We start from the raw sequence: 26,202 nt of genomic DNA, 5'->3' as shown, positions 1-26,202 counted from the left end.
TGATCCGTTCTCGTGAAATACTATAAAAGTGATCCGAAAGCGGTGTGTAATATACACCAGAGGCAACGTTGTTAAAAATACTTTTCAAAAATATTTCAAATAAGTATTTAAATATTTCAACTAAAAAGTATTAAAATATTTATTTAAATTCCTATGCTAATAAGTATTTAAATACAAATACAAATATATGGGCCAGGCATTTTATATCAGGGTACGAGGTGGGTTGGGACTGTATTCCGTAAATTATTTTAATATTTATATTTGTGGACAGCTAAAAATTACGGCAGTCATCAAAACCGCACACTTACCGTTCATAACCGTACATTTTACATCGTTCAATACCGCACATATTTATTTTATTGTTAAAAAGGGAAATTTGAAAGGTCGGTAGTTCAAAACCGTACACATTTGGTAAATAGTTCCTTTCTCTCTGCACACTTTGCATGTTCACGTTGCCGGTTTCATATGAGTCCCACATAATCCATTTTTTTATCCTGGGACCTATTGGGGTGATGTTAAATAGCAAATCGGGGGATATTTTTGTTCTTAACTGTCCGAGCGATCGAGTGACCCCGCTCGGTCTCGAGGTGCACTCATGTTATTTCAGATAAATGTATATGTAATTAATATATACGTTTGTGCGGTTTTGAACGATTTAATTTAGCAATAATATGTGGGATTATGATATAAAAGTGTGCGGTTATGAACAACGCCCAAAAATGAAAAATGGTTGGCTCAAATGGTGAACTTAATTGTATTATTTGGATTATTTTTAAATCTATTAATTTAATACATGCTCTACAAACTAATAGCTATTAAGTATAAGCACTATAAATATACCCGATCGTTATTGGAAATAGTCTTCGTAATGGTAATTTAAGGATATTTCTGTAAATAATAATAAATTATTATTGACTATAAACTATAAATATCACTACCCAATAGCTATATGTCATATCATTATCGTCGTATGATAATTCTGAAGAATGATAATAATTTTATATTAAAATATTACTATAATATAGTTTGTTCATTAACGTCATTACTCATTTAACTATCGAACATCTAACGAAAACAATACTATGTAATTATAATAAATAACATTTAAAAATGTACAAATTATTATTCTATGACCTATGTATATTTTTTACAATATAATATATATATTTTTATTTTCTAAATAATAAATGTTGGAATGTTGAATACTTTATAAATACTTTTTATATATAAGCACCTGATTGGGCTTTTACTGGACCTGACTGGGCTGAGAATTACATTAGAATAATCAGGAGGAGTGGGCTTCATTATATCATTTTAACCTTAAGAGGGATTGAGTTTCATTAATTAAAACAGCAGAGGGCTCATATAAGGGTTTTTCTTATCAAATATGGAACGGTCTGGGCTTGAAAAATCGGTCCATGCAGAGCTCTAGTAGTGACTAGTGACTAACGTAATAAATTAATTTTAACGATTATTAAATAGTAATGAGTGTCGAAGTATGTGAATATGTGGGATGCTGGGATTCGGGATGTCGCTATGCTACGATACTATAAAATATGAATAGCCAAATAGATATAAGATACATGAGAAATATTATTTTCCTCGTAATATCTTTAAATATTTTTGTCGACTACAATATTTATAATCGTCATTTCGTCTCGTCGACGACAAGAAATTTCTTCAAAATCGAAAAACCAAACTAAAAACTTTTGTATTTAATATTTTTGAACAAAAAATATAATAAATATAAAATAAATAAATACCAAAAATAAAAAATTAATATTTAATACCAATATTTAAATATTTAATAAGTATGACCAGAGGTCTCATAACACACAGATGTTGGCGTATATAACACGCAGATACCCTGACCAATGCGATACCCAGACCGCGGAACGTAACGAAATCAGCCGTGCCATTTTTGCAGCAAACCCAGGTACTCGACCCCATTAGTGCGCGTGTCTTTTGAGCTTCGCGGTAGATTGGCAGAGAAAAGGCTCCTAATATAATATAATAGGGTTGTTCTCTGCAACAAGACCACGAGTCTTAAGTGCACTGCCCCCGATAGGTACCTATAATTTAGAATAAATATAACAACAATGATATAATGAACTAATCATTTATAGGCATAATATGCTTAGCCTTAAGCGCAGAAAATAAGCTTGCTTTCACAATATTTTAATAAGATGTAATTTCTATCAGAACCAAAGCTAGAGATATTAAAACAAGTACATATATTTACATGCGTTGAAGTGTTACAATTATTCCAACTTGCAACAACGATCATTTATACACTTGACGTACAATATAATTTATCGGTATTATTTGCAGCATTATTAATAATCATTTAGGGCAGTTGCATATACACACTGATTTTTTCCTTACGGAAAATTATCGTACGATAATAATTTTTAGTGAAATAAAAAAAAATATATAGGAGCTCGCATACGACACTATAACAACACGGCACGGCACGATTGCCGTATCGCTGCCGTCTACTGCCAGTGCGACAAACGGTATTATCGTGCCGTAGCCGCGAATTTGTTGGCGTACGTTAATAGATGGACACTTTCACGTACATCACGATTTTCATTCGTACGATACCATATGATTATTATTATTATTATTGTACTATTATGAATTTGGGATTCATTTTGGTGATTAAATGTGGCGAAGTTAGTAAAAGTGAGAATGACCTGACCCTAACCACTGGTAAAAAATCGTTAAGTTTGCAAGCAACGATTCATGATAAAATATCGTATGATAACCTTTAGGCTGAACATTCGAGTATTCGTTACTGAAATCAAAAAGAGGACAAAACGTATTTACTTGAATCTCTGCTCCTCGTCTTTAACGATACGTGTTTTAAAATGTTGATGCTTATTGGCCCCTTGCAGGCCTTCGGCCGTTACAATATTGGATCCGATGCAAAGCTCCACGAATTGCTCTACGAACAATCATTTTCAAAATAATCTTTCATTTGTACTTCTTATCTATTGATACAACATAGTATTTTATAATAAAAAATGTGATTATATATCAGATCAGCCCCATGCGTTCGGAGTTTTCGGAAAATATCCACATATATAATTACTATAGAATTCGTATAAACTTTTAATACCTTAGATTTCTCGTTTTCCCGTAAACAAACAGTATGAGGTCATGCACGTGTATTGAGCGCGACAGTAAAACGTGGTATAAGCCCAACGATTTTGAGTCTTGTGCAGTGTTACTTGACAATTTACTTTACAAGTACTATCGAAACGTATCATTGACTACCGCTATTAAAAGTGCAACATTCTACAGCGGATTTGGAATATTTCACCGCCGTTACTTCTGCGTGCTGCTACTGCAAAAACCGTTTTCTAACAACATAACGATAACACATATTATGTCGGTCACTATAGTTTAATGATACAAACATACTGCATGGGACCATTTATTATTTCGGAACTTGTGTAATTCGTACACCGGTATTGGTGTCGGCACATTGTTGTTTTGACCGGATTATAATATAGCTACGTGTGCATTGTTTCATCACGTTTTAGAACCTTTTGAATCGATTTCCTAACACGCTTACCTGTACAATTGAATTTCCGAAAAAATAATTTCCCCCGACACTTTTGATCGCAACGTATATCCGTAATTAATCAACGCTCTCCAATACGTTGATGTGGCTTAGCCTTTCAACACATTTAAATTGACAGCTACCTGATGCAACTTTTATCGTGACGGGTCTGTCCATGGACACAGAACATAGTCGGTAGGTACTCGGTAGTGTTATAATATAGGAGCTGTTGGGATTATTTAAAAATTTTACTTAGCCGATGTTTTTGAAATATTTTAAAACTATATACAATACGCCACGCAGTTTATTTCAAATGTTCACGTGGTTCCCGAAAGCCGTAAAATAAACATGTATAATAACCAATTACGCGCGTTTTATTTTAATAAATATACACACAGTGTGGTTTAATAAAAACTCATCGATTACAAGGTTCCATACTCGGCCAAACATTTCGAAAATCACTACCGCGTTCTTCCCGTCGACTGATGTAAATCAATAATACTGTCGATGAGCGCAACATTTTTAATTTTTCGTACAATAATTGTTATTATACTATGCACTTCAAGTTATATAATTTTTCGTCTCAACTTTATTCCTTATAAACTGCATGGAAAATGGCAAAAGTAAATTCGAAATTACGTTATAAATTTTAGAATAGTTTTTATATATTTATTTCGATATCATCAACAGCCTAGTTCCGTAGAAATAATAAATCTAAAAACTATTTTTACGAAGAATGTTAGATTTTTTGTAGTGCGGTTTCGGTAAATAAAATTTGAATATAGTTCTATTTCTTTATAATTATATATTACCAGTAATCAGAAACAATAATTTGTAACTAATAAATTATATGTATTTAATAATAATAAGTATTTATGTAATCAGGGCACAATGTGGACAGAGGATCTGGCTTTTTTAAAGGTCCGCAGAAATATTTTTGCATTATAGCAAGTAGCTAAAAACATGTAAATAATAACAAATTTCGCAGAATAAATACAAAACAAATAAAAACAAAACGATCAAACTCACTTATTCATTTATTTATAAAGCCTCAACAATAGATTTCAATAATTTCAAAGATTAACATAAATGAGCTCGCTGTACTAATAGCATGTGAAAAAAAAATGTCTTCAATTCAAAAATAATTATTATTCAACGAAGCACCATCAAAAAATACTATTTTTTCTATTTTCAATAAAATTATATTGTTAAAAACAATTATATCAACTTCAAATCGTTTTTATTCTTGACTTCTTATCTTTTATGATAAATTTCAATATAAATATTCTGTACAGGACCCGCAAAAATATTAAGCGTAGAGGCCCGGTTTTCTACTATTTTATTTTATTAGATATTGTCAAAAATAAAATACAAAATGGCGATTTCCGATCAAAAACCAATGAATAATATTATTTAAGTCAGCTATCATACTGTAACAGTGCAAACGTTACCCATACTCGAAATCGACTTCGGAAATCGTTATTAAACAATAATAAAAAAAAAAAGAAAAAGAAAATAACTTAATAATCAAATAACTGTATTAAGTAAAAAAATAAAGAAATTATGATTCTGGCCGTAGGTAGTATGAATGATACGCGTAGACGTTAGGCGGCGGCCGACGTCACGACGTGGAAAATTCGAATGACGAATAGTAAATTGATAATAATACAGTGGCGTAGCCAGGTTTTTTCTTAGGGAGGGGGGTTGATTAATTTTTACAAAGTGGTGGCTTAGTTTTTCACGACCGATACACAATATTATATGCATTAAATACCCACTACCACAGATAGATATATGTAAAGTGTTAATACTAAAATGTTTAAATATTTTTACCTTTTTAGCGATTTTCATAGACCATTAATATAATTTTCTTAACATTTCGAGGGAGGGGGGATGAATTCTCCTTAGCTTCCCCACCTTGACTACACCACTGTTATAATATATTATTTTTTTTTGAACACGGCACTACCGCGAGGTGGTCGGAAATGATGTATAGCCGAATTGGTTTAACTCGATCCGATAAAGCTCAATAGGTGCCAGATCCCCGAGCAACCGTATATCATTCGGATCCTCCGGACCATGCGACAACACGTGTCGGCAGGGTACGAGACGGCAATACGTGTCGACAGGAACAAAGTGACTATTATGTGACACACACGTGTAGTGAACCCACACGTACCTATTTCGTACGACATATGTGCTTACTACTATTTTCACAAATTTAATTCTATTATAAAAAAAAAAATGTTTCAACCAATTTCCAAATAAATTCCCTACGAAATAATATCTTCAGATTCGACATCGGTTTAACAATAAACGAAAGCTTTCTTCCTTTTTCGATTTTACAAAACACTACATTTTTTACATGTTGTTCTTAAATTAATTTTGTAATTAACCATGCGAATTGATCATCATAACGTTTATTAGCACAGAAATGTGCGTGATTACCGAATCGTAGTGAGACCTAACCTAGTACGTTTGTAAATATAATACAAAACTGTACGTACGAAATACTACTACGTGCCGAAAACAGTTCAGTGGGTTAGTAAGTGCTTTAAACTAGGGTTTTAATGTCAAATGGTCCTTACTCTCGTCCAGCCATGCCTACGCTTGTGCGGTTATATTTCGGTCATTCGATTGAACATCGTGAGCTTTTCGATTTTTGAAAGATGGTCACGGTGTGGAAACGCAATCGTCCGCCTTATTGGACCACTCCGTAGTTAGTGCGCGGTGACAGCAATTAAGTGTGCGTGATACATTGAATTTATCATTTTTACCGATTACTCTAAGTTGATTTTTTTTCTTTTGTCCTAAACGTTTCATGTGATGCCGAATCCGCTTACGTGTTTACGTTAAACACGAGTAGTGGAGCAAGACCAGCTGTGGCGATGGTGAGCGCGTAAGGTAACGCGGGTGGGACGAAACGACATCCTACCGTCTATTTCATCGAAAGTAAATATCACCTCATTTCTCTTAATTATCTTTATCAACGTTATATCCTGACTGTAAATTATATGATTATATATGTTATATTTTACACAGATTTTTACATCAAATAGAAAATAACGATGATTAATTTATTTGATTTCGTATTCTATAATATGTAAGGACTCTACGCTGATCGAATACAATACATGTATTTAATAAATTGTGATTATACTATAATTTTACTTGCAGTCCGTTTTTTCATCATGATTCGATAGTTATGGAAATATATGTGTTCAACAATATCCACTTCAGCCGTGTGGATGTGACTAAACGTGTTATAAATAATATAAATTACTTAGCCATCAAAATTACTCGCATGTCGTAAAAATTAAGTGATATTCGAAAATATTACATGTATTCCCAGTGTTTGTCCAACAGTCAATCGATGATGCATATCGGTTCAAGATGTTTTTACTCATTTTTTTTTGCCGATTCGTGTTTCGACGAGCATCTTTTGTTCGAATGAGAGACTGGGAATTATTGAAACGTTGATATCATCAGGTAAATTTTGGCACGAACAAATATTATTTGATCACGTGGAAAATATATATTTCGTGTGATGGAATGTATCACATTAGTTTGTGTTTTGTAAGAAACGTAATACATAATGAAAAACAATTTTTATAAAGACAATCGAAATACTTTTTTCGTACAAAACTCGAATAACATTAATAATTAATACTTATGATAAATTATTGAACGACCATGATACATTGTTAATCGTCCTCTACAGTTTATGATGATGCAGTACTTTGAATAGCTTTTAAGTAAATATGTTCTGTTCTAAATCTTCAACGTGTACCGAAAACTAGTGCACGTTATACAGTGCACTCAATCATTGCCGAATGGTTTGCATTCATTGTTTGAACCGTACACATTCACAGTTATATGTTGCATGTATATTTTATTCATAATATATTTCTATGAATGCAAGTAAGTATATACCATGTATCAAGTACGAGTTTTAATACAAATATTATGCGCGCACAATATATTCATGTGAAATAAGTGCTCGACATTGTTCATATATTTGTAATAACATGCTAAAATGCCATAGTATTTCTCAAACTGTGATCACGTCTTGGTTGAAACGACAATGGATATTTTTTGTAGTTTTCAAAATCATTTCTCCATTATTTAAAAAACTATTTTTTTGTGAAATGTTCAACAGTAATTGTTGCATGATGTTGAGATTGAAAAGACAATAATTGTTAAAATTAAATAAATATAAATTAAAGATTATTTTAAAAACTACGTGTGAAAATCCAGTTAAATATTATTTAATAGAAAACATATATATATGGTGAATATAAAGACATACAGCTGGTAAAGCGTAAGAGGAAAAAATTTTTTTTTTCTTCCATTAAATATTTTAGTTTGTAATAATATTTTTCATTCAATAAGTAGTGAAAGCATCATTTAATAGAGTGAGATATCGCTGAACTTTTGTTTGAAACCGTATTCTTGAAAATTGAAATAAATCGGAGTACTTCAAATAAATGTAATTAAAATATATCAATTCTTCTTTAATGATATTTTGAAAAATTACTAAAATTAAAAAGTGAAGACTTGAATACCTTATTCCAGAAAAAAATAATTAAAATATTCTTCGATTGATACAGGTGAACATCAAAATGTTCAACGTTAGAGCTGCAGTGTTACATTATTATTCGCACATCAGTCAACATATAGAACTAAAAAAAATACTACGAAGTAGAAATTATATAGGTAATTTGTTTTCGCTTTATAAAACTTAAATACGTACAACAACTCTACTTTCTTATCACACCTAGTTATATTATTTATATGGCATAATAGGTGAAAGAATAAAAGTTAAACGCACGTATTAAAGCAGTGCACTGATATTTGTTTTGGTTTAAAATTAATTTAAATCGAATCAACAGATAAATACGTTTAATTTGTAAATTGTTAAAATGATGTGGTAGTAAAATGTTATCATACTAATTATTAACATGACATTATAAACTGATTATAAGATTTTTCAGTTTGTAGTTTTTCTTTGAATCAAAAGTCATTCCATTAGAGCGCGAAAAAATCATCTGATGAAATCGATTCGTTTGTTTCACTCGGTAATGTTACTGAGGTTTATTTACAGACATTGAATCGAGTTAAAAAATAGATAAATAAATAAATAAATAAATAAATAAATAAATAAGAGACGTTTACAGAAAAAGAATTATTATTAAGCCGGTGGTCCATTAAAGTAACAAGAAATATAGCTGCCGGGCTGTACGCGTAAGTAATTTTTTTTTCAACGGTGGGATGCATATTATTTTCTTGTCTGCGACGAAAATGACAACGGAAAGCGTAGGTGTGCTTGGGCACCGAGCACAGTTTGAACAGGAACAAAACGAAAATAACAAAAAACAACAAAAAACAATCGTGTATTTGGTCGCATTCCTTTATTGCGCGGAATTCATAAATCTACCGGCCCCGGACGAAAGAGACGACTAACTGCGTATTACACGAAAACAACGACACTGTTTGTCTAATGCGAACCGCGTTTATTGCAAAATAGTGTAAACCTCTCGAACGCAATAAAGATGATTAGAGTTTATATTATAATGTTTTATCAACCACATGTACCTACACCGGATTAATGTTCCAATATGCGACAGATCTAGTACACAAAACGTAATGGATTATCGTGCATTTACGTGAACGTTATCGAAATTATATATCTAACTTGCTCGTGTAGTAGAATAATAATTTATCCACTATACAAGACTACGACGTATTACAATAGTAATTAGACAACAGGAAAAACGTAGCCTGCCGGAGAAATCCATCATTGTTAAGTGCTATACAAAAAATGTAAGATTAAAAGATGATTTTACAAGTTATATTTTCCTTGCGCTGTATTTTGAGAAAAAAATTGGAGTTTTCGACTGAAAAATAACAAGTGGAGCGAATCGTGTGTAATATGAAAACAAGATGTCAGGAACAAGTAAAGCAATCATTGCAGTATTATTATTTTCGTATAAACGACAGCCTAAAGTTACGGAATCTGCAAGGTACACCACTGAAGACATTTATACGTGAATATGATATTATTTATTATATTATCTGAATATCCGAATGCGTGTATTATTGTGTTTTATTAATTTTATATCACTGTGCTCGTATTTATATTGTTCTCTGCATTCGTTCGAGAAAAACAAATGGTACATAATACGGTTCCGAAATGTAAAATACCTCGAGAATTACGACTCAGCTCGAAACCAATAGCAAGTGTGTTCGAAAAAAAATAATAAAAATATTATCTTAGAGCTCAGATATACATGTATGAAAAAACCAAAATATATAATTATATATGTAATAAATAAATGAAAATGCGCAAGTCTATAAAAAAAAAAAAAAAAAATTACAGAAAATAAAAAAACAAAAAGTGAAATTTATATAATTAAACCTCATTCTGAATCTTGATTTTAATGAGATACCATACACATATTCAATTGTTAAACTTAAAAGTTTAACTTTTTAGATGGTATTGTCTCAGCACATATTCGTACCGACTGAAAGAACGATTGACTTCAACAGATATAATTGGTGCAAATTTTACATTTTCAATGTCCAAAGGAGTAATTTCAGTCTGAAATGATGTCTCATTTATTCCGCAATGGATATTTTTACCACCAAATGCGGCTGCTAAGGACAAATGAAAAAAATACCATTATCGTGGGATATATATTTTTGACAATCATTTGTCTGGATCATAAAACGCGATAACCTAACTCATTTCGACCATAAATTATATTTAATGACTGGTATTATTTTGTATACGTACATTTTGATGAACAATATTGTCACAAATTACAACAAAATTATACAATGAATAAAATTTAAAATCGTATTTATCAAAACTATTAAAAAAAAAAAAAAGAAATGGAACCAGGGAGAAATACGTAAGAATATGTTTTTATGATGAAATATGTAATATGTTATCGAGTATGGCTCATTGTATTATGTCATTTGAAAAAAAATTATCTTTTGTCTAAATCAAATTATTTAGTCACAATTTGAATATTTTTTTACAAATAAAACCGAACCTAACTAATGATATCATATTATCTGTACACCAAAGGTAAAATAATGAAAGCCATAAGTAAAGAACTATTTAGGAATATCGAAAACTGTCCTCCCCCCAATTCATTATAATACATTAGTCTACCACCATTAAATTGTCTTAATCTACTAACGTATTATCAAATATATATATATATATATATATATATATTATCTCTTGTGAAAATTATGATACACAATCGTGTACCTTTAATATTTTTGCACATAAAAATTATGATGTATTATTTTATTTGATTTTGTTGTTTATTGAATACATAAAAATTCCGTTGCACAATAGGTAATTATCATCATACGAACGTGTGGAAATGCACACGCGTGCGCACGCAGTACACATCGTCTTCTCTTTTGTTCTAGTTTGATTTTTTATTTTTCTTCTCTCTTTCGATTTTTTTCTTCCCTTTATTTTTTTTATTTCTCTTTCTGAAGGCGTCTACTCACGAAAATTTATCACCTACACGTTTACGCGCTTCTCCGGTCGCGTGTCCGCCAGGAAATTTATTGCTTCGCGCCACCCTCGTGCGGTGCGTGTTTCTGCGCGCGATTTGCGTAAAGTTCGCGATGGGCCACGCGTGGTGTATTATATAGGTGCAAAAGAAGGATACTCTGGGCCTGAGCGTAATTTCCGTTCACGTGACGAATATGTAAACACACTTGCGTAAATTCAAAACTTGGACCGCCCATTCGCGTCTAAAGCGGGTGAAGACGCGGTGGTTTACAATCTAGTCCTCTTCTCGAGAATTTGCATCAAGAGTCACAATAGTACATACAAAAATGTTATATTATGTAAGTACTCTAATATCGTTTTCTATTTCCTTTTTTTTTTTTTTTTTTACAAACACATTTTGTTCGCTTTCAAACCTAATGCTCTTTCCTATCGTTATTATGATTTGTAATTTATTTTCCATATACGTCTGACATAAGAAGTATAATTTCATTTTAAAACCTATAAGTTTTCTGTACATACCAAAAGTTGTGGTGTAAGTCGTTAACGTTTTTTAGAAAAAAAAAACAGTTTTTATTGAATAAAAATAATCGCAAATCACAAGCAAAGAAGTTTTCTAAAGACCGAAAATATTTTATTAAAATACCTACCAATAATATTTTTGTGTTAGGAGTATAAAAATAGTAATGTAAAATCAAGTTGAATTATTAAGTAAATTTAAATTATGTTTAAACTCGATTTTATCAAAGGTGAATAATCGAAAAATAATTTATACAAAAGATTAACTATTGATTTTGACAGTAAATACTAATTACAACTCTAAATTATAATTCTGAAAAGTGCTTCCATAGGCAAATAGGCAATAGTTTGTGTAATATACCTCTTACGCTGATTCTGGATGAAATGGTGCAGCTAAAGGAGAGGATCGTGTGGTAATATCTTTTCTTCTCAAAATTTGTTCGGTTATGTTTTTTAATTGAAAGTATATAAGTTTCTTAATTTTAAATTCAATAAACAGCGATGCTCACAAGTGAACGTATCGTAATGATTTACAGTGTTCTTCAAAGTCAGGTTAAACATATTATTTAAAAGTTCAACAGGATACTCACGAAGGATAAATGTTCACGCTATCTTCCACAAACACCAATCGGTGTGTTGTTACGGGGTTTGCGTTGAAAATCTTTTTTCTTCTGAATTAACTCTTCATGAAAATAAATCATCCCTAGCTACTCCGCTGTGGCTGGCTATCCCCTACCCTTTATAAACCGCCCCTCGTGCTATGCACGTCTCTCGGATCCTGTCACATAATAATAAGCCATTTAGCCAAGTTTCTATTTTATTTCTTTTTCAAACTCGATGCAGCACGCGGACAAAAACGTCGGGAAAACATCAACATAACTTTACGCATCCTTTGCGCCCGGCAGGCAATCAACTCTCCCTGTCCATTCTTACGCCGTGATCACCAACAATATCCAGTCCGGTGGAAACCATTTGCGCCCATCACACCTTTTTTATAACCCATTTGCGTCCGAAATATTTTTACCAAAAATGTGTTAAACCCGTGCAACGTTGCCAAATTGTAGTTTGGAATACAAGCAATATAAGCAATTATAAAACTAAAACTATTGTACATAGTGATGGACATAATCGAGTGAAAATAATCAAGTTACTTAAATATCGATAAATATCGAGATACAGTGCCCGGCTGCCTAATTGTACATATTATTTACTAGTTTTAACTATTTTTAATTTTTACGTTACACTCTTATCGATATTATCGAATATAGGTCTATTTTATTTTAATTGCACTTCATGACTACTTTCACTTCTTTCTGTATATGCGTAGTGCAACTTTACTCAAACTACAAATTTTTACCTAGAGTATCATACGTGAGTTGCGAGTGTATAAAAATGGATTTTAATATAATAAATACTACTAAAAATCGTGAGTATTTAATTTTTCGTAATTTTAAATTCCACTTTAGTAGAAATTTAGTTTTGAGAAATATAAGTTGGCTTTGCGTTAAAAAAAAACTGTAGTGCGTATGTAAAAACGAATTGTTTAAAATCAACACTTATCGATATTCAAGGCAGTTTTGACTATAGTAAATAAAACTTAGTGTAAATTAATTAAGTATTGTTCAAATTAGAAATCCTGGATTTAATGTTAGTAATAGTCATATTGACTAATTTTTTTAAACCTAAAATGTTAAAAAAAATTATAAAATTCTAACTATATTATTTAGACAGTTATTATTTAAGTACTATAATTTATATAATTACATATTATATATTTATTATAATTATACTTATCTACTTAATTTAAGTATTTATCAAGATAAAAATAATCCATATTATTTATTTATTTATTAATTAATTAACGGGTAGAACCCTTTACAACAATTAAGTACATAATAATTACATCAATAATACAAATCATACACATAAGTGTATAAAACAAAAATGTAACAATCATAATAATTATAAAACACAATGGCAACGCTGTATGTAAAATGGGCGCATGTGGGCTATAAATCGGCAGGTAGTACCTTATCTTTCGGGCGCATTTGTCCACATCCCTCGGGGCGCAAATGTACTACCCTGGGGCGTAAATAAAATATAATATAATATAAAATATAATAAAAGCGTAAATAGCCATCCAGTCTTAGGTTCGAACCATGATGACCATTCCCGGTGCACCGCTCTTAAACACCCTGCAGCCGGAATTTCCCGGCGAAATCCCGTCTCCGGTATCTAAAAAACCAATGAAAACAGCATATATGTAGACGGCACTAGGGCTCTAGCCGGTTTGGTAATACGCTTCCCGGATTATGTATCGTTACCGTTAGTGCGTCATCGTAATACGGACGCGTCACACCGATAATGCGAACGTGTTACGCACGTACGGCGCTTTTATCCGCGTTAATTCCTAGACTCTACGTGCCGTAATGTATTGGATATCGATAAATCAGGGATCACCGATTAACCGTTTAGGACCGTTTCGAAACCTTTCAGATTTCTCGCGTTATAAAACCATACTTTTGTTTTCTTTTTCCCCGTCGGAACCAAAAGCAACTTACGCGGATCGTAAAAAATGTGTCCGGTGACCGAAGCGACCGTACTGTACTGCGACGGACCACACCTATTGGAACGAGGTCAGAGCCTACGTACGATGTCGTTTCCACTCGGTATTATTGCATTGCTCCGTTATCATTATTATAATTTTCGTTCACCCCCTCGTGGATTATCATGTCACGTGCACACATTACTCGCGCCCGAAAACTGCAGCCAATCCCGTTCGTCGGTAGCTGGCTAATCTCGAGCTGGCACCTTCGCGTACCCGCACACCGCGTTTCCTCCCGCGCCGGCCAACGGTTCGGCAACGACGTGGTACAGTAAAACCTGTGTAATTTGGAAACGGTTAGGAATTCCACATTTGAAAATATCACAAATTTGTTTTACTGTTAATTTATTTTTTCACTCGACTCAATTAGTTTAATATTTTCATTTAGTGTTAAAAATTTATTTTTGGGCGGCATATTGAACATACGTCTATACGCAGTCTGCGTCATAACACTACTACTACTACGAGACTGGTCGATAAAATAAACTTATTGCAACGAAATAGTCTATATAATTGATATAGATTATATTCATTGACGGATAATGTCAGGTACATGACAAAACATCGTTTCCATTTAAACGTTAAACAGGTTCCATCTTATTCAGGGAACGATATGTATTTAAAAATACATTAGGTACGCCGGGACCGTGAAATGTTACCATAAAAGTCAGGTTTCCACGTTATTCAGGTTCCATACCATACAGGTTCTATTGTAATAGTCCAGGACAATTATCATTCTCTTCTCGTTCACCTCGCACACCGCCTGTCGTTAAATCGCGTTCAAACACTGGCCCAGCGTATTAATGAACTCACGTGTTCGAAACGTCATATTTTTACAAGTCTCTCGTCGCTGAACGCGTGCACGACATAACGTGTACTGGCTGCTTGTAAACATATTCTATACGTGACGGTTTTCTCTGCACGGCTTGCCATAACAATAATACTGACTTCTATGCACGTGCGAAACGTTTGCAAAATTACTTTCGTCGTCACATCCAAAGCTTTTCGTAATATTTTATACGGATTTATGGTTTTTCGAATATCTATGTACACGTGCGCGCACGCGTATTACGAATGATCCATTCAGGTTTGTATGGCACACAATTTAATTAAAAGATCGTTGAAATAGTTTTTGTTTTCCTTAAATGTTTTCTTAATCCGCATTTCGAATATGCAAATATATTATTCCGTAATCGTAAAAGTGATTTTTTTATACAAGGTACTTTGTATTTTATTAATCATTTACACTTCCATAAAGGATCGTACAAAGTGCCCAACTATGAAATATCAATTTTACATTGCAATCAATGTGGTACATGTTGAACTAAGTTTCTTATGGCAGATTCTAAAAATTCTGTTCGTGTTATTTCATCAATGGAAATATTATTAATGATTTAAACAACGCAAAAAAATAAATGAAAATTATAGTTCCGCCTTCATAAGATTTAGTGAGTCGAAAAACTGATTATGAAATTATTGGTACTTTATTTTACATGGTAAGTTTCGAAAATAGTTTGCTAGAGACTCGAAAAATTCGGAAGTAGCAACACTCTAATTTCCAATTGGTTTCGATTACACTCATTGCAAGCAAATACTTTCTAAAATGTAATATATCGTAGACAATATAGTATTAATATTACGATGAATCGTTTTGCGGTAGACTATAAATTAAATTACTGATGTACTTTTATTACGATATGTTTCTACTACCAACGAATGATTAGAGCATAATATATTCTAGAAAAGTATGCCAGACGCAATGATTCGATACTTAAGGCTCGATAAAACGTTGAGTGTTTTCTTATTAGATCAGGTTAAGTACGTTAACGTACAAACGCCGGTATAGGGCTTTATCATTTTTTTTTTTTATTAGTACGTCCACCGGTTTCGAAGCACAGGCGATAGTGTCAAATAAGATGTAATGCGGTCCGAAGACAATATTTCAGATCGCAACGTAATATTACGGCAGTGAAAATATTCAACAGAAAGTTTTTCGATATCGAATCCAAAAGGCTGCAAAAGCGGAAAACGCTCGCAATTTTTTGCAACCGAACGTTAGACGAGGTAGCAGCGCATAACAGCATAATAAATCAACGATCACAATACACATTAATATCTTCTGGACCATTTAAGTGATTCACGTTGAAAAGTGTACACAACGCGTAGTCGAACGGGCGAAAAATAATAATAAAGTACCGACGTTTTATTATAGTTCCGCGATGTGTGTATAATATAGTGTCTACTAGCATAACGACTAAAATGTGCGCGAAAAGACCGTGCGTGTACATATGTATGGATGTTGCGTATAAAGTACTATCACGAATGCATTCGGGCCCTGGTATACGTTCTAGACGCTAAGTCTTGCAAAACCGTTTTTTTTTTTTTGCCAAACACGCGTACAAACGTAAACGCACGCACACGCTCCACGTATGCGCTGCAGTTAGGGAATTATTTATTGCCGGTGGAGTCACGTTTCTGATAGCTGTCCTCCTCGTGCACGTTTCTGAAACCCGCAAGACACTTTTTATCCAGACACATGTATTAGATGTACACGTATGTGTGTGCCTTTCGCCATACACACTCGCGCAAATATATATATATATATGTTTATAAATCCGTATTCATTTAATACAGTTCACTGCCATCGTGCGGTGGTGTCAAAAGTATATGGGAGATGCACATATTAAATCACATACACACACACACACATATATATATATATATTAAATACGTTCATACACGACATTAATATATAATACTCGAATTATTATTATCATTACATTCGCGGAGAAATCGCACGGAGCAATAATACGAATTATATTGTACGTGATAGAACGTCATATTTTCATCGTGAATAATAACATTGTCTTCCGTTAGTAGATGAGTGTTTCGTCAAATCGGAACACACCAACGTCAACCCATTAAGTATAGGTTATTTAAATTTCCCTACGGGTTAGTCGTTCAAAACCCACCATTGTAATTAATGTGTAATAACCACTCGTATGCGTAATCAACGGTGTACACCGAACTCGAATAAAACGTTTGTATACGTATACATATATGGACAGAAATCGTTTAAACAACAATAACAGTGAACGTCATGCGCATCAAGAGTCATAGTAAGAATCACGTATAAGCGTACGGATTAATTCGCGTAAAACGATGGTACGCGCGCGTAAGTTTGATTCCGTATATTTTAAGTTATAGCTTGCAAGGATAATTCTTTTTGAACGGGTTTTTTTTTATGGGGAGGGGTTAATTTGACCTTTAAGACTAACCCTCTCATGACGAAGCTTCCATTGAACAAAACCCTGTAGGTAAAAGGCCTCTGGAAGACCAAGAAAGCGCTGGGAAGATGCTATAAAAAAGGATGTCGAACAAATGGGAGTTGATTCCACCAACTGGAGAAATCTAACATCTGGAGAAGGATAGAACAGGAGTGTAGGCGGAGAAAAATATTTTCTCCGAATCCGTTCGATGCGAGCAGCCACGATTTGCGCAGTGGTATGACGGGACTTCAGGTGGGTGACGAGAAATCGTAAGCGACCGATCAGTGAAGTAGCAAACACGACCTCCACCAGCCCGAGACCACGCGCAACTCCTCGTCGTCGTCGCGTCCACGGTCGGGTGTAACGGTGCCGATCGTGACATATACCCCGCGTGGCCCGTCAATATGGCGGCAATAACATTTCCTCTCTGCGTGTTGTTCCGGAAGTGTGAAAAAAAATAAAAATAATAAATGTCCAATACACGAAATGCGCGTGTTTGTATGTACTACGTAAACACGTAGCGGCGGGGAGTTCAATTATACCCGGTCGTCGATCGCCAAGAGTGGATGATGTCCGAACCGATAAAAAGGCACTTGAGTCGATTTAGTGTTTCGGTGAACCGTATTCACTGTCGGTTTTTCGCTGCTAGATAATCGACGACAAAATGATTGTGATTTTGGGAAAAAAAAAAAAAGAGGACGAATACCCACGGTACCGTAGCCAGTCGTACGATAATCTTTTTAATCAAAATGAACAATTTTCACGATAACTAAAACTGTTAGAATTATTGAATCGATACGAACAAGAAAATGTTGTAATTATCTACGTTGCGTTAAAAACATCATTGTGAAACCGACGCGAAAAGGTAGAAAGGAGAAATTACTGAAAATTCTATTGTTAAGCAAACGTACCTGTATAATACTGCCCACTCGGGTTGAATCCTGATTTACGGCACTGGACGAGACGTTTCGACGGGGGAGAATCGTGTGGAATGCTTGCTATCCACGCAAATAATACATGACTTTTCAAAGCAAAATGATTATAATAATAATAATAAGACACTTAAAGAGCTACGGGCGTACTAAAAATACAAAATTCCAACGAGCTTTTCATAAAACCCTAGGGGTGGAGGGAGGATAACAAGAGCATTTTAACAGTATTATATTATTATATGGTTTGATTGTTTATAATCATTCAGCAATCTCCAAGTTTTAATGCTATTAATTTATTCACGTAGGTAGACGAATCGATGGAATGGGTACGTAGGGGATTTAACAGATTTTCTACATTAGGCCCTTCTCGTCGTTCTATCTTCAACCCAGTTTGTTTGACGGTATTCTAGAGTTATTGCTATTGTGCGCGTACCAATGTTGGCGCATTATTATCCCGGTGAACTCATAATGAGTTCATTCTCGACGTTAAAATGTTAAGCTTCTTTTGTTCGCTCGTTGTTGTTCAATGGTTTGGCGCATTCAACGCATCTAAAATCTACTGTAACGCGTTGAATATTTACTTTTTTTATATTTAAGCGAAACACATTGTATTGCTATATGCGAACAGCCAGCGTAGTTTTTTTCGTTCATTATTACTAGGTACACACTCAGTCCAATAAACGAGTAGTGAATACGAGTTTCATCGCGGCGGACGTTATTTCGCAGTTCGGGACTGCACGCAATGGATTTTGTCCGGTTCTAGAAACTACACGAAACTACATACATTTATATTAGTTGGACTTCAAACAGGACACGACCAAAGTTGTCGGTACACACTCATTGTGTACCGAACACCAACAGCAGACCGTATGCGATTCACTGCAATGTAATATAACTTGGTTAAAAAAAAATCGAACATTCGAAAGACATTTTTCACTTGACCTGCGAAACTGCTACGTTTTATTTTTCCTTCCCCCGAACACTATAATGCAAAGTACAACTGTGATTACAATAATTTTTTATATATTTTTTGTAGATCTTTGTTATCATTGCTAAGCGAACTGAAGGTTTGTTTTGTTAAAGTATTGTTTCATTTTATTTCTCATTTTTTTATTTTTTTTTATTAGAATTAAATAGAATTTTGAAATTTTTTTTTTTCGTATAATTTTAACAATGTTAAACTTGATTTGTAAAATAATTCTTGTATACGCCGATCTTTTCATACGTATAGATAGAAACACACAATTTGAATTAAGGTAACCATTTAAATAACGCATGTGTTTCCCGTAGTGATCAAGTTACACGACCACCACATAAGAACTTTTATTCGCTATTAATTTCACTTAATTCACTGTTATATCGATTAACAAAATATAAATAAAATTAGATCCAACTAAACATACTTATTGTTTGCACACTGATTGTCAGTGTGATCATTGTAAAATGTTTTTCTTATATTCTAAAATGTTATATTAATCTATTTTCAAGTGTGACATGAAAAATATGCAGTTCATTTTTAATGTATCTTACGCTTCGTGTGTCCTGGATTTATTATTACTGATATTGCTCAATGCTACACAACATATCACATATTTACTATACCATATGAGTATTATAAGTACATAATAATATTGTAATTATTATGTACCGTGAAAATAGATATGTATTTGTATGTACAAAATATGTTTGCTTTTCGCTCGCAACGGTTCAATCGGAGTTTCAAAACACGTCCCTTGCCCGCACGATACGTCTATTAATCACGATGCAGATATCTCGCTATTATAGTCATCGTCGTGACGTTATTATATATATATATATATATATATGTATATATATATATATATATATATATTTAACAGGTAAATTATATGCAAATGTGTATACAGTATAATATATTTACATACTTTATCTGCTTATAACATAGCCGAGTTCACTGTACATACCCAGAAACGTATGAGTGATGTGCGTAATACAATTGCAAATTGCGAGCGCTGTATAGTGATGTATATGATTAATTGCATTGGCCCCGAATGTATAGGTAAATTAATACAACAATAATATATGTGTGTGTACTCACCAGGGGTGGATTCAGTGGGGGCGTTCCTTCCCTCTGTTGACCGTATCAAAATGTGTTACCTATTTAATTTATTTAAATTTAATATTTTGTGTGTTTTGTGAAATGTTATTGATATATTATTAAGCATAAAATCTTCGTATTTTATTTTAATAACATAAATTTATAAATTTTTGATAACAACATTATTGTTTTGACCGACAGAGCAATGAATGTCCTCGACTGACAGCCTCATAGGGTTTTGTCCAAAAATTTATAAAAATATCTTCCACATTCGACTGTCTGAAATAAATCTATGTTTATTGGTTATCCGTTCATTGCTACTCTCATAATACTAAAATCGTTGTGTCGAACTGTAAACAGTTCGAAACTCGACAACCATCGACACGCACGTCTAACGTATAGCCTACAACCTACCTAATTTACCATTTGTTAATGTACGTAGCAGTTAAAAGAGATCGCCATTTATTTTTTTTACAAATATTTTTTATAAGAAAAGAGTGATTTTAAATTTGTAAATAATTCGATAAAAACAATCAATGATGTTTATGAAAAAAAAGTATTCATTATAATTAATAAGGAATTATTGCATTAAGTGCTATTACAAGTATTTGTATGTATTGCATTTACCAGTAGGTTTCGAAACAGTAAATATGTTCTATACATATTTATTATCTGCTCATCCTGTTAATGTAGGCTGGATATACTCACTCATATTCGGTTGTAACCCATAATGATATGTTGTTGTCGTGTACGCGCGCGTGCTAGAAATATCAAGGTTATTCGCAGGGTTTTCGATATTAATCATAATATAAAATAATCGCTGGTGATGATTATCGTTATTGAGTAAGTACTGGAGCTTAAATCTTGGCTCACGTGCGCACGTGGGCGGGTGTATGTAAATATTTGTTATTCATTGTTTAACTGATAGTAATATTATATATTAATACGGCATGTACATCCTGTAGGAAATTAATACGTTCTGGTAGTTTAAACATCGGTGTACCGGTTCAATACTTTTCATTTATTTAGGCACGTAATTAAGGAGCAATTGCTATATCGTTTTTTAAAGTTTTTCCACTTCGAACGCATATAACGTTCACCGATTTAACGATTTTTTCATTTCCCGGTGATCGAAGTATAAATATTATTTTAATACTATAATTCTGGTCCGAACAAATGACTGGTGGAGAGTAGGCGATCGATGCTGAGCGAATCGGCCGGTTTCGGATACGCAACACGTGTCTCACATAATATTTGTCCGGTCGTTTAATTGCACGCAATAGTTATGTTATCTTGGGCAGGTGGATGATATATATTAACACACACATGCACACAGACAATTACATAAAATTGCGGAACTCACCAGATTTAAATGTCAACATCCGAAACATAAAATTTAATCTAAACAATTATTTTATAAATTGTTTTTATTTTTTTTATTCAATCATCGATATGATGGTATTTTATAATTTTTATAATTTATGTCTAATGTTGCTATGTTTTTATTATTTTTAATTTGTTAATATTGTAATTGTTAGATATCTTTTTCGGCATTGTTTTTCATGTTTATGCATAAACTGTATAACAATAAATGTGTACGTATAAAAGCAAAGAACCCACCTTTTTGTATGGAGTTAAGCCAAACTCGTTCAAATATATAAAATTACCTTTCGTTTAAGTTAAACCCGACCTCGATCGTTTAAGAATTCAGCGAGATACGTACCTTTGAATTTTTGAATGAAAAAACTTAATTTTGATAACAATTAGTGTAAAATTAAAAAACGACAAGATGAGCTCTTTTTTCCGAAATTTAAAATAGTAAAATCACTTCTCCTATCAAAGTGACAGCTTGGATCCAAGTCGATCAGAATAAAAAAGAGTTGGAAGTACATTTATCTGTTGAAAACTCAAATTTGAAATGTTGTATTTTTCGAATGAATTTTCCTCTATTTCATAAAATACGATTGATAAAATGAGCCTATTACTTATAAACATACACAAATAATTGTTTTTTTTTTCGCAGGAATTTTTGCTCCCAGTGCCATATTATAAACATAATATTCATAAATTATAGTGTTTATTAAGAACAAGGATTCTTCCTAAATGTTTGGGCAAACCAATCATACCATCACATGTAAATTATACGTACATCGATCGCATGTCTTTTTAGTGAAGTGAGATTTCGTTTAGAAAATTACGTCCACATCGTTTATACTCGTATTATTTGACGTACATTTATTTACACTCAACATCCGCTGCATTTTACACGAGTATATTTAATTTGGGTAAAATGACCTTTTTTAATATTGAAAGTTACTTGACAAATTATCAGTACATTAACTGTTTTCAACTGGCCAAGATACTCAACTCGAGATATGTAAGCGTATTTCGGGTGCAAAAAACCAATAGCACATTGTGTACCTACTTATAAATAACTTTAATCATTGACCTAATAGATTTTTATTCAAAGAGCATAATCAAATGTCCTGATATCGATGGGCTCTTCAATGTAATTCATTAATATATAAAAAGAAAAAAAAATATGCAATACAGACAAAAATAAAGATCATCGTAATCATAAGCACCCTTTTAAACTTGTATCTCGTCGAGCAGCAATTTTAAGTCGTATTCCGGGGTAAATTCGTATGAAATGAAAATAAATAGTACACCCTTAATATAATAGTTTCTAGTACGTCAGCACGCCAGCGATATATTATGTTTTTGAATTTTACGCACTTACTGGTATTAAGTATAAACTGTGTCAAGGGGAAAGGTATGTACCCACGAGAAGTCGCTGCTAAGAATCCCAGGTGGTAGTAACCGTTTAACTCGTTTAACTTCGAAGTAAGGCTTTAAATAAGTATATACTGAGTGTATACTGCAGTGCCGTTGTGTGTTCTGAGTAGGCGTATGTTAAATTCATACGTAATTTGATACGTAACGGCTTACTCGTTCATAACTACTAATGAACACTTTAATAAGATTCTACAAATAAGAGTTTAATAATAATTCTTTAAATTGTAAGTGCAAACTAATGTATTCAACTTAATAAATCATATTTATAAGAATATATAATGATTTTGATAACAAAACCAATTCGAAAATGAAGAACACAGTCAAAAAATAAATCCGTATGAAATCGATTTGAAAGATTTTCCATGATGACAAAAAAAAAAAAAAAAAGAAAATGTTATGATCGAATGTAATATTATATGGAAATAGCTTAATTCAATTCCATTGATCAAACTGATCTTGCCCTCTTCTGTGGAGTAAAATCATATAATATTTCCATCAAAACTAAGAATAATCTAAATAATTAATGAGAATCAGATTTAAGTATTTTTCAAAAACTAATTTAAACCCAGAGTAATTTATTTTTTTTTTTTTTTTATAAAACTAAAGTGTTGGATATAATATAAACATAAAAAAGATTTTTTTTTAATCGTGTGCTCGTAAATGAAATGTTTCAAGATGCGAAAGTATGCGATGTTTAGAACTATACCTGCCAATTATTGTATTTGTGTTACGCGTTGATATTTCGTGAACAATGCATTATATTCGTATATGTTATGTAATATGTTATTACGGTGAAAAAAATTTAACTTTTTAGCTATAAAAATACGGGAGCCATAAATATGTATTTGCGTGCCCTAAATAACTTATAAAAGATGTATTTTAACCATCATTATTAGTTATGTACGGTTTTACCATAGGTTAAAACAATTTTGATTCCCACAAGTTAAAAAAAAAACGAATAGTGTCGTTACAAAAATAACAATAAAATGTTAAAAAAAAAAAGGATTATGATTGAAAAATATGTAATAAATAAAAACGAATAAACCCAAAGCGTATGGGTACCTGCTGTTTATGTACGAATTGTATGTTGAAAACGACGGTTTTGTCACGCACTCGAACCTAACCGAAAACAAATTGTGTACGTACTTGGCGAGAAAAACGAAGGAAAAAAGGAGAATTTTTTTTAACGATAAATAAAAAATATAAAATCGACCGTAAATTATCATACCTACATGTTTATTTAATGTTCTCGTGTACATCAATAATTATATAGAATCGGACGGATTATGCACGGATTACAATGAAAACATATCGCCACGATTATGTGGTTCATTATTATTCACTCGTGGTCCGTTCGGTCTTTGGGATCGTCTGTTCCGTTGAAGAATGTAACAGAGGATCCGGAAAACGGTATCACGCATTAATGTCGTTCGCGGGTTGTTTGGAGTTGGTGAGTTGCGTTAGTATGGAATACAGTATACAGTATGGATTCATCGAGAAAAGGTATACTTATAATATGCTATATGTTTTGTAAATACATTTTGGAAAGGTAACAACAGGCAATGAAAAAAAAAAAAAGATTATTTGTTCGACAATAGACTAGTAGAAGAACTGGTGTTGGAGCAGCAAGTAGTATACCTTTTAAACTAAGAAATGAAGATCTGTCGTCGTACAAAAACTTTTTGATAATGGATACAAATACCTTTTTCAACATTGATATATAATATACTGGCATAAAATTAATCAATTTTATTAGATTTCCGCCCAACATGTCAGAATGCTTGCGAGTTTCAGCGCGTAAGAATTTGTATCATTGTGGTTCATATTCGTTAAACGTTGTTCTTGCAAAGCATGCAAGATATTGCAACGGTGCGAATCCGTTCGGTGGTCAGCTAGCACGTCCAAAATTTAACCGCCTGTACAGATCAACGTCTCGCAAACTATGAAAAGGACACGTATCGCGATATTTAATGACACACGATTGAGGACGCTTTATGACGTATGCGTAAACGTAATTTTAGAGTTAAAGAAAAAAAAGGTAAAAAAAAAAAAACGCTATGGATGAAATATATGGTGTTATACTTACAATTATTATTTGTAATTATACGCGTGTGATATAATACAGTGCGTTGTGACGCGATCGCAAGAACTCTGAACGAACGTTACTAATATTTTTTTATCATTATTAATCTCTCTCCATAGATTTTAGACGTCACTATGTCTGTACAAGTTTTTTTTCATTTTTATTATTATTATTATTATTATTATTATTATTATTATTATTATTATTATTATTATTATTATTATTATTATTATTGTTATTATTATTATTATATTATTATACTCTATTTTCTGCAAGGATTTATATGTTTTTTTTTTATGCGAGAATGAATAAGATTTCACAGAAAACCAATCTATTGGATTTAACATTTTAATATTCGTCTTGTGTTAATAGAAAAAAAGCAATGAAAAAGTACTGTTGTACACTATTATTATTATTTTGTAAATTATATTCATGAACATTTACCGATTTTGATGGACGTCGAAAATAATAAATAAATACAAATTAAACACGGTTTGAGTTCAGAATATCACTAAAAAATTATTTTCATTTATGATATTTATTTTTGTTTTGCAATAGTATTGATTGATGTATACTATAAAGTTATAAATCATTTCTGTAGACGTATCACCATTTTTTTTACATTTTCCTTAGTACTTTAAATATTAAATTTACAAATGACCAATTTTTCCCCCATTTTTAAAATTATATTAATAATATTTAATTTTATCTAATAATTGTCTATTTTTTTATAATCTCTAAAATTATCAGTTCCAAAAATTTTTATTCTGCAGATCCACTATCCACTATACACCTTTCAGTATCGATTAATTATGT

The 26,202-nt window shown here is 32.4% G+C and overlaps 1 protein-coding gene across 4 annotated transcripts in view; it reads right to left on the bottom strand.

Moving 5' to 3' along the window:
• Positions 1-26,202, bottom strand: part of LOC112693812 (BAI1-associated protein 3) — a 219,213-nt gene that overhangs the window by 131,870 nt on the left and 61,141 nt on the right. Inside the window, exon 1 of one of the 4 annotated variants that reach the window (XM_025569042.1) lies at positions 2,830-2,900. The exons of the other annotated variants lie outside the window; for them this stretch is intronic. The gene's annotated coding sequence lies outside the window, so the exon portion shown is untranslated. Of the gene's footprint in view, positions 1-2,829; positions 2,901-26,202 lie in introns of those variants that run through there. 4 annotated transcript variants of the gene reach the window in all.

The sequence above is a fragment of the Sipha flava genome, unplaced genomic scaffold, assembly GCF_003268045.1.
Source record: "Sipha flava isolate LNK unplaced genomic scaffold, YSA_version1 118_pilon_pilon, whole genome shotgun sequence".
Classification (NCBI taxonomy): Eukaryota; Metazoa; Arthropoda; class Insecta; order Hemiptera; family Aphididae; genus Sipha; species Sipha flava.
This window is presented reverse-complemented; position numbering and strand designations above follow the sequence as displayed.